The sequence below is a fragment of the Lepisosteus oculatus genome, chromosome 12 (genome assembly GCF_040954835.1).
Source record: "Lepisosteus oculatus isolate fLepOcu1 chromosome 12, fLepOcu1.hap2, whole genome shotgun sequence".
NCBI lineage: Eukaryota > Metazoa > Chordata > Actinopteri > Semionotiformes > Lepisosteidae > Lepisosteus > Lepisosteus oculatus.
This window is the reverse complement of record NC_090707.1, coordinates 17,592,199-17,609,588: the sequence shown is the minus strand read 5'-3', so window position 1 is coordinate 17,609,588 and position 17,390 is coordinate 17,592,199. Positions and strand designations below refer to the sequence as shown.

At 33.9% G+C, this 17,390-nt stretch overlaps 1 long non-coding RNA gene across 1 annotated transcript in view; it reads left to right on the top strand.

The window, feature by feature from the left end:
* Window positions 1–17,390, top strand: part of LOC138241974 (uncharacterized) — a 35,248-nt gene that overhangs the window by 3,863 nt on the left and 13,995 nt on the right. The gene's annotated exons all lie outside the window — the stretch shown is intronic.

The following is a 17,390-nucleotide window of genomic DNA, read 5'->3' as shown; positions in this document are numbered from 1 at the left end:
TATAGATTAAGATTCCCTTTGAGAATAATAACAGGCTTACAAGTATCTCTGAATTTATGACTGTTTTATGGGGTGGAATAATGTCTGTTATTACCATTACAGTGTGCCAGAAAAAATACAGCCATAATAAAAATAACAATATTTCACTATCATTAAATCTGACTTTTATTTATTGACAATTTATAGTCTAGAAGCTATCCTAAGCCTCTCACATCTTTCTTAAACTTTTGATAGCAGGGGTTAAATGCATAGGAATGACGATTGAAATTGGAGAGATTTGTTTTCCATAATATTTAAACACTAATGAAAACCCTCATAACAAATAAATGAAATGATTCAAAATGAGACATAAAACGGTAATGAAAGGGAATTAAACACTTTATGGCTATACATGTTAAATCCTAAGTTTAATTATAATATTATCGCAATTTTAATTTAATACGAGATAAAAACAAACTCACATTCTAGATTATTTATGTGCATATAGTATGTGGATTTTCATATAGTTTTTCCTAAAAGGACAAAGAAAGTTTAATTTCTGATCCATAACACTGTAAATGCAGTCTCCCTGCGGCTTGTATATTAATTGTCTGGAGATAACCAGATATGTCATGTACTACTTTTTGTGTTCCAGTACATTTATTTTGAAATGAAAGCGAAAATGGGATTTTGGTCCTGTAATATTATTTCTGCTTCAAAGCGCTCTCTTAATTAAGATACTGTTATAGTTGCAGAGCATCAGTGATGTCGGCTCATACACCCAGAGGGATAATCAGTGCATCAGGATTTTGAGAACCCTAGCTATAAATAATTTTAGTAAATTACATATTTTTATTCATTCCTATTCCTGTAGATACTTTTTTGTCTCAGAAAAAGGCCCGCAAGGGGTGATACACAAAACGTTTAATCCCAAAATATTACTTTCTGCCAGATCCTAATACTTGGCTTGCACTAGATTTGGAATTTATTGAAAATAGGTTGCCGCAGCATATACAATAGAAAAAAAGACTGCGGCAGCAACATTAATGATTTGAAATCAGTTATACCAACAAAGGAACAAAATACAGCCTAACATCACAAGTGGTATTATCATGAAAGGTATTACATTAGATTCCCATTTAATTGATGCCGAGACCATTGGGAATAGGCAGATGTGATGATAGCCATGTTGTCAGAGTGCTCCATAGTGCAGTTCTCCAGAGTGTATCAGATGTGACAAAATGAGAGAAACAGAGACAGCTTTTGCTGTAAACATTGAGAGGCCAAGGGGAGATCGTTGTATACAGTACATAACAGGCCATTGAACTGCATACAATTCTGCCATAATATGTGATATAATACCTCTATTAGAACATTTGAAGTCTGCCTTTTTCTTCTCCTTAGACTGATCACTTCATAAACAGACAGTGTCCTTGCCTGTCCGAGTGTGGTTTGTCTGTATTAAATCATACTGTACCTCAGAGCTTCCGATATTCAGCGCTAGTATAAAATGTCAGATGATTGTGTTTCAATCCTACTGTAGAATCAAAAAGAAAGAGTTTTTTTTATTTTATTTCATGCAGTTTTGGCAGTTTATAATGTGGAAATGATTCATGTTTTTTTTTCACCCAGCAATTTTAATAATATTTGGACTTTAAAGCAGCACTCAAAAATTTAAGTGAATAAAAATGACATGACTTTTAAGCACCTAACAAAGTATCCACAAATGCAAACATTCTGCTGGTCTCTTGCCTGAGTTTGGTTAATGGCTTGTGTGCATTTCCTTGTGATAATCTAGCTATTGTGTGCTTGTTATGCTGGTGATGCACCCCTTTACTCTTTGAGCACATACTGTACTGTTGTGAACTGTCTTTCTATAAATTTGATGTAGTACAAGCCGAAATATTTGAAAAACATTTATGATATATTTCCAGTTTCCAGAGTTAAAAGATTTAAGGTGTTTGTGTTATTTATACACCACCTTTACCACAGTTTCATTATTTCCTATTTCTTTACAAAATTAGGGTGATTAGGTGCTTGAGTTGAACTTCTAGATTTTTGGGAGGCTAACAGGATCCCCAAATATATTTAAGGTATTTATAAACATTGATTTTCTGTTCTATTTCGACTGTGGGCTTTGCCAAAGTGTGACTGGAGTTTGAGGAGTTTAGATTGCTTTGCTGTTCTTTACATAGCTTTGGATCTGACTGTTCATTGAGCCTCATCGTTTTATAGAATTACTATCCATAGGGATTTAGCCAAATAAACATGGTTCTTTGAAATATTAGTTCTATGATTTATGGTATTATTGCCTTATCCTACAAAATTTTGCTGTACATCATGTTTTTGGCAGACAAGTGCATGAGGTAACCTATTCCTGAAATAGCAGTAAGTGACATCTTCCTTAGTTTTAAAGCCAGCACTTAAGATAATAATTAATGCAGTTTTACACCTGTTTTAGAACTCAAATTATGTTTTACAATTTATCTGTGACAGCACACCCTATAAGCATGAACTAAGTATAAATCTCAGTCTAGCGAAGTCCCTGAATTAAGGAGGATACGAGCAATGCCCCCCATTTTTAAAGTATTTATCATTTCTGAAAGGAACTTCCTACAGTGCAAACTTAACACATCCATTATCCAGTACAATGCTTATTTAAGTTATGATTTTCAGTGTAAAAATGAATTGTATCCAACTGGTCTTTTCAAATGGTTCAGAATAGGTTCCAGGCAGTTTTTTTTAAGAATGAAATGAATGAAAAGAGAAGGCATATATTTCTTTTTTATTTCAAAACAACATGCATGAAGTCTATTTAAACCTAGTTTTTAATGCAGTTTTCTTTTTTTCCTTGCAGCGTTTTACTTACAATTTATTGTACCAGTAGATGGCGCTGTCTGCACACTTCGAAGAGTGTGTCTTATCCTTTGTCTATTTCATAAGACACTAACGTGCTTTGACCCCCATTCATCGTATTTACAGTATTTGGACAAAGACTTCTTTGCGTTTTCCAAACAAAATATGAAGTGTGGAGGCTTACAATTACAATTGACTAAATAATAATAGAAAATGAATTTGAATTATCTTGATCTTTTATCACATTATAAAATTAATACACGATAATTGACATAAAATTATTTCACCTAACAATATCAGTATTCATTTTTTCACAATAATTTTTTGAAGGTGCAAAATACAACGTCATATTACAGTTTTCTATTGTAATACTGACCTCAATAAATTAAACCAGGCATCAAACAACATAACAATGTTGTTGCACAAACAGTGCAATATATATTTTTCACACTTGCTTACAACAAAACATATCTTCGCTCATGCAAGTTTTTTTGTGCGTTTTGTTTTCATCATTAACGGTATCCTTAAATGTTACGCTAAGGACTAAACTCCATTAATGAAAGTAAGCGTGAGGGAAATACGTTATCATAAACAATCTTTATTATTATGTGTTGCTATAGTGTATTTGTAACTTTAAACTTTGGTGATAACTTTAAATGTTGGTGATAACTATGAAAGTAGTGCAGACAGATTTTGTTCTTGAGAAAAGAGCTTTAGAAAACCATCTCAAATCTTTCAACTGGGACTGAAAAGAAAATATCTTACTTTTGACTTAATACTTTTGAAAATGGCTTTATTAATTATAACAGAATATGGTGGCCATAATGCACATTTTTTACTTTGTCCCAAAATATTCAATAAGACAGGAATTAGTTAAGTATTCTTGTGCATTGTCAGTGCAAGTGAGTGTATTTTTACAAATTAAGCCAAAGAAATGAAGCCAACTGTAATTCAGGGTTTTAATTCAGATGTAAATTTCACTATTAAAAAATCCACAGAAAAATGGAAAAATAACAGTTATCTTATCAGTTATCTATTTTTTTGGTTGAATTCAGAATGCTTATTGGAAATTTGCTGGGTTACATAAAATGTAATGTGAAATAACATAGTGTACAAAACCCTTTAGTGTTTGGATCCTATGGATTTTGTAAAAAATACATTCAAGACAATGCTTGATCATCTTTTCCATATTGATTAAAACCTTAAAACCTTGAAGTGACATGAATTCTTTCCTCTTAATTTTTTTGTTTAAATGACAAATCCCACCTGACATGGTTATTTTTTTAACTTTAAATTTTAGGTGGGTCTTCATATAATATTTAGATTAGAACCACATTGGATTAATAGGTAAACAACGTTTAACAGATTAATGCTTAAGATTGTGTTTGTTAACACTTTTACTTATTGGAGTGATCCTATGTGAAAAACATTTTCTTTCCTTAAATATTCTGTTTATTTAATATATTTATGAAAATAACTTGTATTATAAGATGTCAGAACAGGAAGAGATATTGTGTCATAAAAATGAAAACTTTTCTGATCTTATTGGTAGATAATGATGTAATATTGAATAAATTGTGATTTTATGTGAACTTTGTTTATAAGAAGTTTAAGATTCATTTTTATAACATCATCTATATGCCTAGCCTGTTACAATGTTTTAACCAAGTAATGTTGTGGAAGTTATATCTGCAATATACTGTAGTGTAAATTACCACCAAAAAGATGAATGTCCTCTAATTTATTAAATTTCCAGATATGAATGTTTTGAATGTTTTTCACCTCAGTGGATTGCTCAGTTTTGGTTTGTTGCACTAGATGGCACTGTTATCCATGAAACAATTAAAAACTCATTTCATTTCAAAGATTTCATTTCATTTTACCCTAATACGCACAGCTCAGAAAGCAACTTTAGAATTGTTGGTGGATGCTACATTCCTATTGGTTTATAATTAGTATGTTATGTTTGTGCGATGGTAATATATATACAAAGGTAATATATGGTTTAGTGTTGATTCTAAGCTTTGTGGTTAGATAGGAGTTATTTTAAAACTCAGGTTAACCAAGAATTCCACTGTAATTTAAGTTTGTGTCATTTTAATTTGTATAAAGTAAATTCATTCTATAACTATCAATAAAAAAGGCTATAATATTTTTATTACATTTCTGTGGTGAAAGGTGAATAATGTTATAATTTAATTATTTATGGCATGGAGCATTACCTGAAGTTTAATGTAATCATTTTTTTTAAAACTACACAACAGAGGGCATTTCTGATATACTATTATTATAACACTCTTGGAAGAGGCCTGCGGTACTGTAGGTTTTTATATGTACTGTAAATATAGGCAGTAGCATTTACAAAATGAATGTTTTTATTACTTAGGAATCTCAATTAGGCCTAGCATTCAATATATTAATATATTTATTTATTCTGAATCATATTACCGGCTAACAATAGATAGGATGTTTGTGCCACAGCCTTGCTTGAAATCAGGTGTGAAACGTGTGCTTTTTGAGGGAATTTGTCATCACCCAGCGTGCTCTAAACCTCTTTTAACCTGTAAAGAATTAGCAAGAGCATGAGGTGAAGATTGACCTTGTCCTGGGGAAACATCTCACTGGATCTGCAAAGGGGAAAGCCTGCAATAAAATTTGAGCCAAGCCTGAGTTTGCTGAAGACGGATGTACGTAAGTGGAAATTGTGAGGAAACGGAGAATGAGGGCCGGGAAATCAGAAAGCCAATTTAGCTTCTCTCTACCACCCTTTTGCATGCAAGTACAAAGCCGAGACTGTACATCAGTGTTAGCCAGAATCTCCCTCTCAGGAATTAGGAAGAGAACAATTCCCAGCATCTGTTTCCTCTACTATCACACGAAGGATATTGGCTGTAAATCACACCAAATAAAAATAGAATCAGCGCTGTAACTCAAAACCAATTGGGGGTGTAGGATAGTTATTGTGTCTTTGTTTTCATACATAAAGGAACAAAATATAATAGCGTGCAAAGCTATTTGCTTATTCTCAGTTTATGAAATGTACATAAGTTATTGGATATTTGCATTTAGTTTGAAATTGAAAGTCAGCATCAAGTATGCCTTGATTTATTTTTGTAAAAAAATGGTATAGAAAGAGTATCAAATAAAAATGTCAGAATCCAAAATGCAATAGGCCTTACAATTTATGGTACGTTCCCCCCCCACCTTATCAATAAGTCAGCTGTTCATGACACTTTGTTTACAACTCTACTCCTCTCCAAGCCCAAGGAGCCTTTCTGAGTAAACTGCCGAAAATTCCCAGTGAAATGATCAAATATGTTTATCGTCATTTCATTTCTCCTGCAATACTGTCACTTTTGTTGTATTTAAATTCTGTAAATAAAAATCCCATTTTACCCATATTTAATTAAGGTTCTGTGGAACAATGCCAAAGAATGATTAAAATACTCTGAAAAGACATGTTCGTCTGTAATTAAAATGCCATACTGTAGTTACCATCTTCTAAACATTTCTACACTTGAAAATCGGATTCAGTTTTTTTTAACTTTTTTGTCTGCCATAAATAAACCATATGGCATTTCACTCTTTGGAGGGTGATCTGTTAGTATTTTATTAAATATATTTCCAATAGTGTTACTCAAAATTGGTCCACTTCTTAAAGCAATAATTCATTAAACAGTATTATTTCAGTATTGCTCCATAGATGTTTGCTAACATATGAGTCTTTTAATCAATTTTCATTTTGATTATCTTCTAGTTATCTATATAAATATAATTAACATACTGTATATACAGACTGTACAGTACAGTATTTTTTTTGTACAAAACGAGTCACTTATATGCCTAGCTAATAAACAATGACTTAGTATTGTGAGTATCTGTGACCATACATCTTTGAATTATTTCATCTAATATAAACATGTTTTGTATTCTGATCATTATTACCATACACTTATCCTGATATATACAATTATGATTTAAATTGTTGAAAGGGAAATTCTTTCATGTAACAAAATCCTGTAAATGTTCGGTAAACAAGCATGTGACATATTGTTACCTTACTGCACACTCTGACTCATAAACTACTCAGAATGCTCTCTTGGCTGACACCAAATGAGGAAAAATACATAAAAAATACACAGAAATATTATTTATAATTGCAGGAGCACTTTCCTCCCACAGTAACATTAATGTTTATAGCTTTTAACCTGAGGGAATATTTCTTTGGCTGATCTGGGCTGCAAGTCTGGGCTTGCAGAGAGCTTGTTGGTGTTCTACTTTTAATGTAGGTATATTTTCATCATTATGCATTCATTATACAAACTTCCCCTTTTATATTTCCAAGTCTGAGTATTAAAAGACAATTTGGCAAGTTACAGTGATATAATGTGATCGTTCTGTTTTGGTGATGACATAAAGATTGTACAGTAGCAAGAACCAGCTCAGTGCCAGCCCTCTGTTTCTTTCATTAGTGCTAGAATTAATCTAACCTGCATCGATGTGTTCTGTGTAATAGGCACAAAATACCCAGAGAAATAAGTCTGTTGAAGAATCTGTAAAATTATTGTCTTTTTTCTCTGTCTTGGATTTTAAGGTGCATTATGTTATCAATTGAATAATGACAGATAAGCATAATCAAGAAAGCTGCTATTTAGAGCTCAAGCAAAAATATGTAAGGCACTATAAACTATGTACAGTATCTGCATTCTGCTTGTAGGACAATGCTAACACACTTACTGTAAGTGTTCCAGATTACAAGCCCTCTTAATCGGTTCTATCATGCATTGAATGCTATTTTAGGATTTTCCTATTACTTTCTTTAATGGTGAACTTTAAAAATCATTATATCTGGGGGGAAAACAAATGTTCAACAAATATTTGATTTGTTACAATTACAATTACAATTATGTGAAACCAAACTTAATGAATCCCAGACAACAGCTGAACTTTGTTTTTTTTTTAAACCTGGACAAATAAAATCAGATATTTTCATTGAGCCATTTGTCTAGAATAATGAATGGGGTATTTTCACTTCATATGAGAGGAACGCAGTGAAAAAGAATACACAAAGCGACAAATCTAACGTGAAATTCATTCTAAAGACTTTGGATTAACTGACTGTACTCAAGTGAAAACGAAGTTTAAAATCACACAGAAACAACTAGGTCTTTTAAAGGAATGACCATGACCTTTAACCCTCTAACAAATGAAAAATAGAGGATCAAAAAGTGATTACATTAGGAAACATTCAGCTGGGTTGGGGTATTGATTACTGCACGGAGAAACAGATAGCTAACTGTAATAAAAACCTTATTTACAGCACCTTCGTGGTAAGCAACAATAGCAAGCCACATTTTTTTTCTCCCAACTAATTAAAGGTACATTGTATGAAGCTGACTCTTCCCCAACCAATTCTAACATGTATTTCCTAAATACAGTTATAGCTGCTAGATACTGTACAGTATGTCTTGTATAATGATTTAATTCATTAATAAAAATCACAAATGAATGCCACAATGAAAAAAAAATGTGTACAAAAATTTCTGAACTGATATTAATATTGTCAGCATACTGCAAACCCAATTTCAGAAACACATAGCTACTCCTCCTGGAATGAGGCTTTCTCCGAAGAAAGGGAAGACAAGTTCCAGTAATCCACACAAAGTGCAATAACAAAAGGTGCTTTGAGTCAGAAATTGTGGTTTCTACTGTATTTCTGTTTAGCCTTGGCCTGGTTCTCTCCACAGACTGTCTCCCACCGACCACTGTAAGAAAGAGAGAAAAGCCTCAGCTTTCTTCCTTTATTTCTGTGAACAGGCAACAAATGACTCCAAAAGTGCTGTTTTCACATTTTTGTGCTTTGCCTTTGGCTTCGACAGCCCACAAACAAAGGGATGGAGAGATAATAAAACCCTAGTGGAGTGCAGGGCAGATGTTTCCTGGTTGCAGGGCTGCGTGTCTCCAGGGAGAGAGGGAGCTGGGCTCCTTTGGAGTGGGACTGCACCTGCCTGCTGTTCTGCCCATGATGGATAGATAGAAGAGGAACTGACTCAGCACACTGCTCCCTCTACCTGGGATTAGTGCACAGAGACTCAGATTGAAACCCTCTGTCATCTTACAAACAATAACACACATCCATCTTCATGCATACAGCACTTGAGCCACTGATTCTGTTTCTTTTGCATCAGGCATCAAAGCAAATTGTATCTGAAGTGACACTGCTTGATACTGAAATTGGAGGATTTACTGTGAGGCGTGAACAGGCCACAGCCTCCTCGTTTCTTTTGGGGAAATTCTGCTGATACACTGTCTCAAACCGTAAACTGTTTCATGGGATGGAATATTCCTGTGAAATAAAAGCGTAACAGAAAGATGTTGGATCCGATGGCGTGTCATTCTTACAAAAGTTATGTAAGTTGCTCTTGGGCCAGAGTTTGTAATCTGATATCTAGATTGTAATGTGCGCGACCGTTCATACCAGACCATCTGTTCAGACCACCAAACTCTGGATTGGTCTCTGGAATAGAGGTCCCAGGAGGAAACAGGATTACAGCAGTGATTTCAAATATTCTCATACTACTTTTCCTGATTTTAAAGTTATGTTTCCTTTTAAGGTCCTTTTAGTTCTGATGTGCCGTTGATATACGTAGTAGACACTAATGTGAAAGCGTGGAGTAAAATTATTTTGCAGGCTTTGGGTCTATAGGCAGCCAGTTACATTAAATAAATCTTTAATTAGAAGAATATATTGTGAGATCTATAATTGAAATACTATAGTTAGAGAGTTATTTGCAGTGACAAACAAGGATAGAAAGCCTTAAATTCATATTAATGCCCCCCAAAAGCGCAATAAAAATGTCAATGTTACCTGTTTCATACATATATTTTCTTTTGGGTTTGATGAATTAGGCAGATGGATGTCCTTCAGTAGGAAAATTACAAAAAATGTGCACTTTAAACAATTACCCCCATAGGAAGACACCTGTGTTTTGAATTAATAAGGTTCAAAACTACAGCAAAAAATGGAATATAGCCAGCTCAAACTTTAGAGGCCGTAATACACAGCAAGTAGTGAATTCTACTACTACTGCAGCTGAGATTTAGTAATTAAAAAACATCTTTGTAGGTCAATTATTTACCTGAGGACCATTTGTTACTAAACAATAATGAAACTTTCTACACCCTATTTTTAAATTATTTGCTCTTTAAATCTTTAAATCTCATCATTCCTTCATTTAGCATTTTTCACTAGACATATCCAGTATATGTTATATTAAATTTTGAATTTGCTTGGCTCTCGTGTGTTGAATGTTGGCCTTTTCAGATTGCTTTTATATTAATGAAAGAATTTTAAATCTTTACAAGCTTCAATGCGGTATACATTTAACTACCTAATCTACAGTATATCTTCTGAATCACACCCTTTTAATTTGCGTTTCAGAAACTCCAGAGGATGAGGTGATTAAAAGTCTTTTAAAATAAAGTTGTTTTTTTTAAGTGATCAGGAAATGAGAAAATTATGTCTCACAGTGATTTGTTTTTATGTGAAGATTAGTTTGCATACAATACTGAATTTCTGAAGCATAGAATTCTATAATAATTAGAATTATTTTAATGTATTTTTGAAGTTATGCAGTACTTGGGCATATCCATAGAGGGGACAACGTACACAGAACTAAAACAGAAATACGTAGGTGGAATAAGTATTATTTAAAAAAAATAACACGTTTCTTTGAGTCTAACAATGTGACATTGCAACACACAATGTGAGTCTTATCTGGAGATACATAAAGAATAAACGTTCACATACAGTATTAGTTTTGTACCCAGGAGGACATGTCTTCATGTTCTTTAGAGGATTTTAAATACTTACAGTAGAGCTTGATTCATCAGGCTGCAACGTTATTTAAAATGTAGTCTGGGCTTCAAAGGTCGTTTCTACAGCTGCCTCATTAGCTGTGACCCCTGTACTGATACCTTGAGTGAGTGTAGACAAAATTAGATTAACTTAATACCTCACAGCAAACACGAGCCATGTGCTGTTTGACTAATTATCAACCTTCCTTCATTTATGTCATCGTAGTGCATTAAATGGAAAAAAAAACTTTCTGGATATGTTTTGGGATAATGTATGAGAAAACATTTTCTCAAAATTGTACTCTAGATGTAAGAAATTGCAGCCGTTCACAGAATTTGTTAAGCATGTTCATTTTCACACAAAACCGATTCACTGCAGCTGACCAACATCTTCACTGCTGTAACAACGACAACAACAACCATTACAATCTTAACATTTGGAGAAGCAGTAAACTTCACATTTGTTTTAAAAATATCATTCAGTGAGTAATTGAAATATTTGAACAGAAATTTACCCGAACCTGTTTAAAGCTAAACCAGTGATCAAGATAATCTGTAGATGTGGACAGAAATAAGCAGCACCATCAAATTCACATTCATTGTGGGTCCTGTTTGCAGGATTGGAAAAACAGGCATGTAAACCCCTTTCTCTTTACTTATCTATATTTTGTGTTTAATAGATAATTTAAGCAGTTAAACTCTCACCTATTGTGAGATTTTTTTGTATTGGATTGGAGAAAAAAGGGCAAAAAGGCATATCTTAATGAGTTCCAAATTCCAATTGTACTTTGAGCTAGTTAACCTTTTTGTAGACAATTTGCTAAGAACATGCTGGAATAGAATTAGCAGTCATGTGATACAGAAGGAGAAGGGGCCTCTCATTTTGACGTGTTTTGCCATAAAAATAGAACGATGAAGGAATAACTGTAATATTTATGCATAGAACAATACGGATTCTTCCCAGAGATGTCATACCTTAAAGGAGTCATTTACAATTACTGTTCCTTTCTTTTATTTCATGATTTATTTTACAAATGATAATTTTCCATTCTCATCGACACTGAAGATGACTGTTTTTTTCTGTTTAGCTGTGTGGAGTTCCATTTAATATGTCCTACAAAAATATTTTCTGAGAAGAAATTTTCAAAAATAGCTAGGAAATGCACAGAGGAGGCTCGTCACACGAGAGCAGTGTGTGAATCAGTACTGTGTTATGGTATTTTGGTATCCCATACCAATGTATGCCTATCAACATACAGTACAAGCTCATAACATACATACTGTACAACAAATAGGAAGTAAAATGCAACACTTTCTTTGAATCTGGCACTTTGTACCAAAGCTGTCTTTTCGTAAGAAAGTGTCATTAAAGCAAATTATTCAGATGAGGTGAAGTACTATTTTAAAGTACTTCATTGACTTTCACCTGTCCTCATTTATAAATACTGTATGTACAGTATAAACACTCATAAACAATACTTAAAGCTGAAAACAATATTATGATACTGTATGTCTATGTATTTTTAAATTTTTGGTCCAAATTCTAACGTGGGGAAAGTCTGGTGGCCTGTGTAAAAAGCAGTAATAAATTATTTTGTGAAATAATTGTTTACAGTTAAAATTAATGTAACATGCATTTCTCAGCAGCTAATAAATTAGAGCCTTTCTCATTAGCATTTGAATTGATTTCCTCTAATTCCAACACACAGCACACATGCATATGACTGATTTAGTTTAGAGTTCTGCTTTCTTCTATCTTTTCATATGTGTATGTTGACTTTTTTTTCTTATGATAAGAAAACAGTTCTAAAAAAGTCATAAAGGGATACAAAATATTTAAACTGATTTGGTCAGTTTACTTAGTAAAAATTACTAAGGCTTCTTTGTCCATTATAATTGCTCATAAACAGAAATACAGTGAATTTCTGTCTTTCTTGACAGCACTGGAGAAAAAGAATTGTTATTGCTATAAAAGTCGATGTTTTTCCAGCAATATTGTCTGTTGCTTTTTACAGTTTTTAAATGCCTACTCTGTAATGAATAAAAAATACTCTGCTTGGAATCTGTGCTATTTTAGTTGGCATGCTGTATTTAATCAAAGTTACTCCTTGCAGGTATCTCAGTTTAGTACAGGTGTGTGTGTTCCACATGATGGATCTCCTGACTCCATATCCAGATTTAGGAATTTCATCAGAAAATCGCTCATTGAAAGCAATGCTTGGCTGCAGTTCAAGAACATATCTTTCATTTTATTCTTAATCCTGGAACGTTTTTTCCCTTTAAAAAACTCTGGGCAAATTAAAAAAAGAACAACACTCTTTCTCAATGTGAAATCAAAATGAATTGTGCCATATTTTTGCCTCGGCACGGATATTACTTTACGTGCCTATCTGTTTAATGTACAGCGCCAGTTCTATAATGAAACCAGCGCTTACACCTTGCTCCATCTGCACAGACGGCTGAGTGAAGTCATACCTGACCCTCCACCACGAAGCCTATAAATGATCCAGCATGTGCCCCCATATTCTCTTCCTGATAAGGGCATTAGGAAGGAGTCTGGGACCAAAGCTTTGAGCGCGATGACAGATTTAGCAGTTGCCATGAAAGGCGGTGGACAGAGGCTGGCTGTTGCAGATGCATATGACACACAACACTCTTTCGCAGCTTAGAGTGATGATATCCTTTGTTTAATGAGTTAAGTTTATATCCTCATATTAGCATCGGCTGTCTGCAAAGCTGAAGAAATGGGAGCTGTAAATCAGGCCTAGATCATTACCGAAATAATACGGGAAGCATTACTTAATGGCTTGAAAGGTGACAGGCTAATTTTTGCTGAAATGGTACCCCTGTTCTCCTTGGAGGAATTCTGCGGCCCAAACGTGTTAAATGTTCAGCTATTGGGCCTTTTATGATGTTCAGCTCTAATTAGGAAAAACATGCCCTGCATAAAAATGCACATTTGGCTACTAGACACTTGCAATTTTCAAAGACGAATCCCAGATACCCTCCTGGTTTCTTTTTTTCTTTCCGAACAGACCTTGTCTTAAAATTCCTTGACTACACAATTGTTTTTCAGGCCATTTCTGTCAGGGTCTTCTTTATACTTTCAAGCATGAAAGCTGAATTGTTAAGTGCTGAAGTCAAAGGTGATTTCTTTGTAGACTGTGTGTTCTGCTTACCTGTGTTAGTGCAATAAAACACTTATTTTTTCTAGACTTCTGTTCTCTTTCAAACTAAAAGTCTCTTAATTGCTTGCTGTACAGTATAAATATCTAACCTCCCGTTTATTGCTAATGGTTAAACATACTATATTTTCAAGAAATTATTGATCCTGAAGTAAAGCATAAAATGCACGTTTTTAAAACATCTATGACATACAATTTTCTAAGGTATATAATTTCTTATGTTTATAATTTGGTTTAAAAAATGTACCCTACAATAAAGTGGTAAATCCATTGATATACTTTGTCTGATGTTGAGATATATTTATGATTGTAATTATTTTGATGTCGTTCCAAAATACAGTATCTAAAAAACTGCTACAGTGATTGCTGACTATTCCAGCCTTTGCAATTAATTCTCTGCACAGATGGGTTTAAATAATGAATTGATTTGCAGATATTAGACGTTCGTAAAAAATATCTGAAATCTGATTAAACAGCAATGTGCCTTGTAAGATTCTGATTGTTCTGATTAAAGAAATATATGCATCTAATAGAATGAATGGTTTTTGATTAGAGTTATTTGAGCAATATACTGTACATAAGCCAGACAAGCATATTTTAGTGCAGATAGCCTTCCAGTTTTTTTATGTAAAGCACGGATGTCTTTAATCAGATTCTCACATAATTATTATTGCAGTGCATTCCTGGCAAATGCTCTCACTGTGATCTCGAATTCCTCTTGGGCAGATTTTCAAGCACTGAAACACTGCGATCGTTTTAAAACTTAAAGTTCTGAAGCCGTTAAAACTTACAATGTAAAAGACAGGATATCTTAAATAATCATGTAACGTGTCACTTGGCTTTGTCCATTAAAAATGATAAGGCTATGTGCGTTTCCTGCTTAACCATAAGCTTTGAAAGTCTATATATGCATCTGAAGGCTTTAACATTCAGAGAAGTCAGCATTCAGACTCTAAGGTCTCAGCAGCACCTTTTTTCCCACTGCTGCTCACATAATTTAGCTTTTAAAAAAGGGAAGGAAGTACTATGTCTTAACCTGCTACTCCTTTCATCGCTTTTAATGTTTAACCTTGACAAGTCAATATGATATAGAAGCAATTTGCTTATCTTATCTTTACATAACCACTGCCTGGGGAGTGGGACTTAAACAGTGTACTTGCTCCATTAGTACCGCTAATAAATGGATTATTCTTTCCAGGAAACTAAACACAATACAGGATTAAAAAATCCTAAATCAAAGCAAAACTCTTTCAGCTATCATCTGTGCAAATGTTTGCGTGTGCCTGTGTGCATGTATTTAATATGTAATGGCAGTAACATTTACTCACAGACTACATGGATGAAATAACCATGGATGAATTATTTTGACAGTCATAAAAAAGTCATCATTTGTGACCGTTAACTTCCATTTCAAATGCTTTTATTTGTAAGTTACTTAGATCACGATGGTCATACTGAGCTTCCCCACTTATTAAAAGATTATGATATTCAGCAGTAGAGAAACAAATTCCATATTCCATGAATAAATGCAACCTCAAATAATTAAAGGGGGTTTCTTTAAATCCAAACCAATTCAATGATATTTGGTGTGGTAACACAAATAACGTTGCTTGTGTGAGTCATTGCGAAGCCAGTGAGTGAAAAACAATGCAAAGCACCGCTTTCAAAGTCTAACAGTGCGAGCCAGGCTGAGAACTGTACTGTAAGTGTCTGATTTTTAACTATTGGTGAAGCGCTAGACTTTGATCTCTGAGGCATTTGTCATCAGCTGATCGCTCTTAGCCAGGGTGTCACTCCTTCTCAGAAGTCTGTTAAGCGTTGTCATTGAGCCTTATAAAACCGGGCACTAATCATCTTAAATGGAAATGTTCGGCAAAAGAGGCATGGCACTTGTTTAGTTAAGAATGTAGCAAGAGGAGCCTGCAGTTTAGCTGTCTGTGCACTATCACTCCACTTGAAGGTGAGATGATTTAGAGGCCCAGGAGAAACTTAATTTTTCTTGATCACCATGTGCAACCTGGAGCCTTAATGGCAGGCATAATTAATTCTGCTGATGTTAATCATCAGGGCTGGGCCCCACAATTATCAGCCCTGTGCAGATGGGGCACAACACAGACATGAAAAATTAGGAAAATGAATCTGTAATGGGGTGGCAGATCTAATCTGCATCATGAAAACAAAGTTAAAAAAAAATAGGGAAGAGTGAAAGAATTTCAGCTGAAGCCTCAGCGCCAATGCACTGTGACAGAGCTGAAAAATGTTGCTGATGTCCAAAGTGATTGGTAATTACTAGGCCATTGAATTTTTTATTGTCAATTTATCATTGCGCCAGAGGTTACATTTAACATCTTCTTCCACGGCTATCTCACTAGAAGGAAGGGAAGCTGAGGTGTCACGTGGTGCTGGAGTCAGTGAAAGGTTAATCAGGTTCTCCTCTACTTTGTGTGGGCTTTGCAATCAGCTCCCATTCAGCACTGCACAAGTGAGAACAAAATTACTGAAAGCAGAAGATGCTGTGCATTAAAGGAATAAACCCCCTTTTGGTAAAACAATTATATACTGCTAGAGTTACTATACTAATGATATCCACCCACATCAATTTCTTTTACCAAACTGTTGTTTATTATAAAATCTAGTTGATAAATTAACAATATAGTCAATATATTAAAATTGCAGGATGGTAATGTGTCATGATTTGCTCCCTACTACTGATACAATGTAATTAAAATTTTATTTGCATGTTACAAGTATATTATTGTTACACCATACAGTCTTTTTTAGTTCTACTTACTCTGTGGATCATTAGGTTTGGCTTGTTACAAGCAAAGAAGAAATATATTCACATACAATGTTATTATCCACATTAGTATCAGAAAACATCAGTGATGGTCACATTCATGGCAAACACAATCTGTTCTAAGGCTTTTAATACTCATAAATTTATGCTAATTAATTTTAGCCCAAGAAATTGAGGTTGCAGCACACACAAAATTGCATGATTGTTCGTTTTTAGGTAAAATAACCCCAAAACTCCTCAATAAGATTCACCTGTGGTTGTGTACCAGATAATATGATGAGTTGGTGTAAAACAATTTAAAAACATTAAACAGAAGACTGGCAGTAATTTCTGGAAGCTGATTTCACAGGAATTGTTACTATTTCGAAATCAAGCTTAAATTCAAAAGTGTTGGTAGTTGATTTTTTCTTATCAAGAGAAGAAAAAATGCTGTCAGTAAGAACTAAACCACAGCTGAAAAATAAAGAACTTTGTGGTAAAAAAATGTTTAAATCTGGTTTTGTAGCACAAAAGGCTGCCGGTTTTAATACAAAATTTAATTTATCAGTTGATCAAACAAATAAAACAAGACGTTAACTTAATCTGATAAATCTGCTGAAAGTTACTTGTAAGTACAAAATATAAATTTCTGTTTTACAAGTAGTTAAAAGGAGCGAATGGAAACTAGCAAACATGACTTTTCCAAAATTCACCTCAGGTTAAAAGCTCATTTTCTT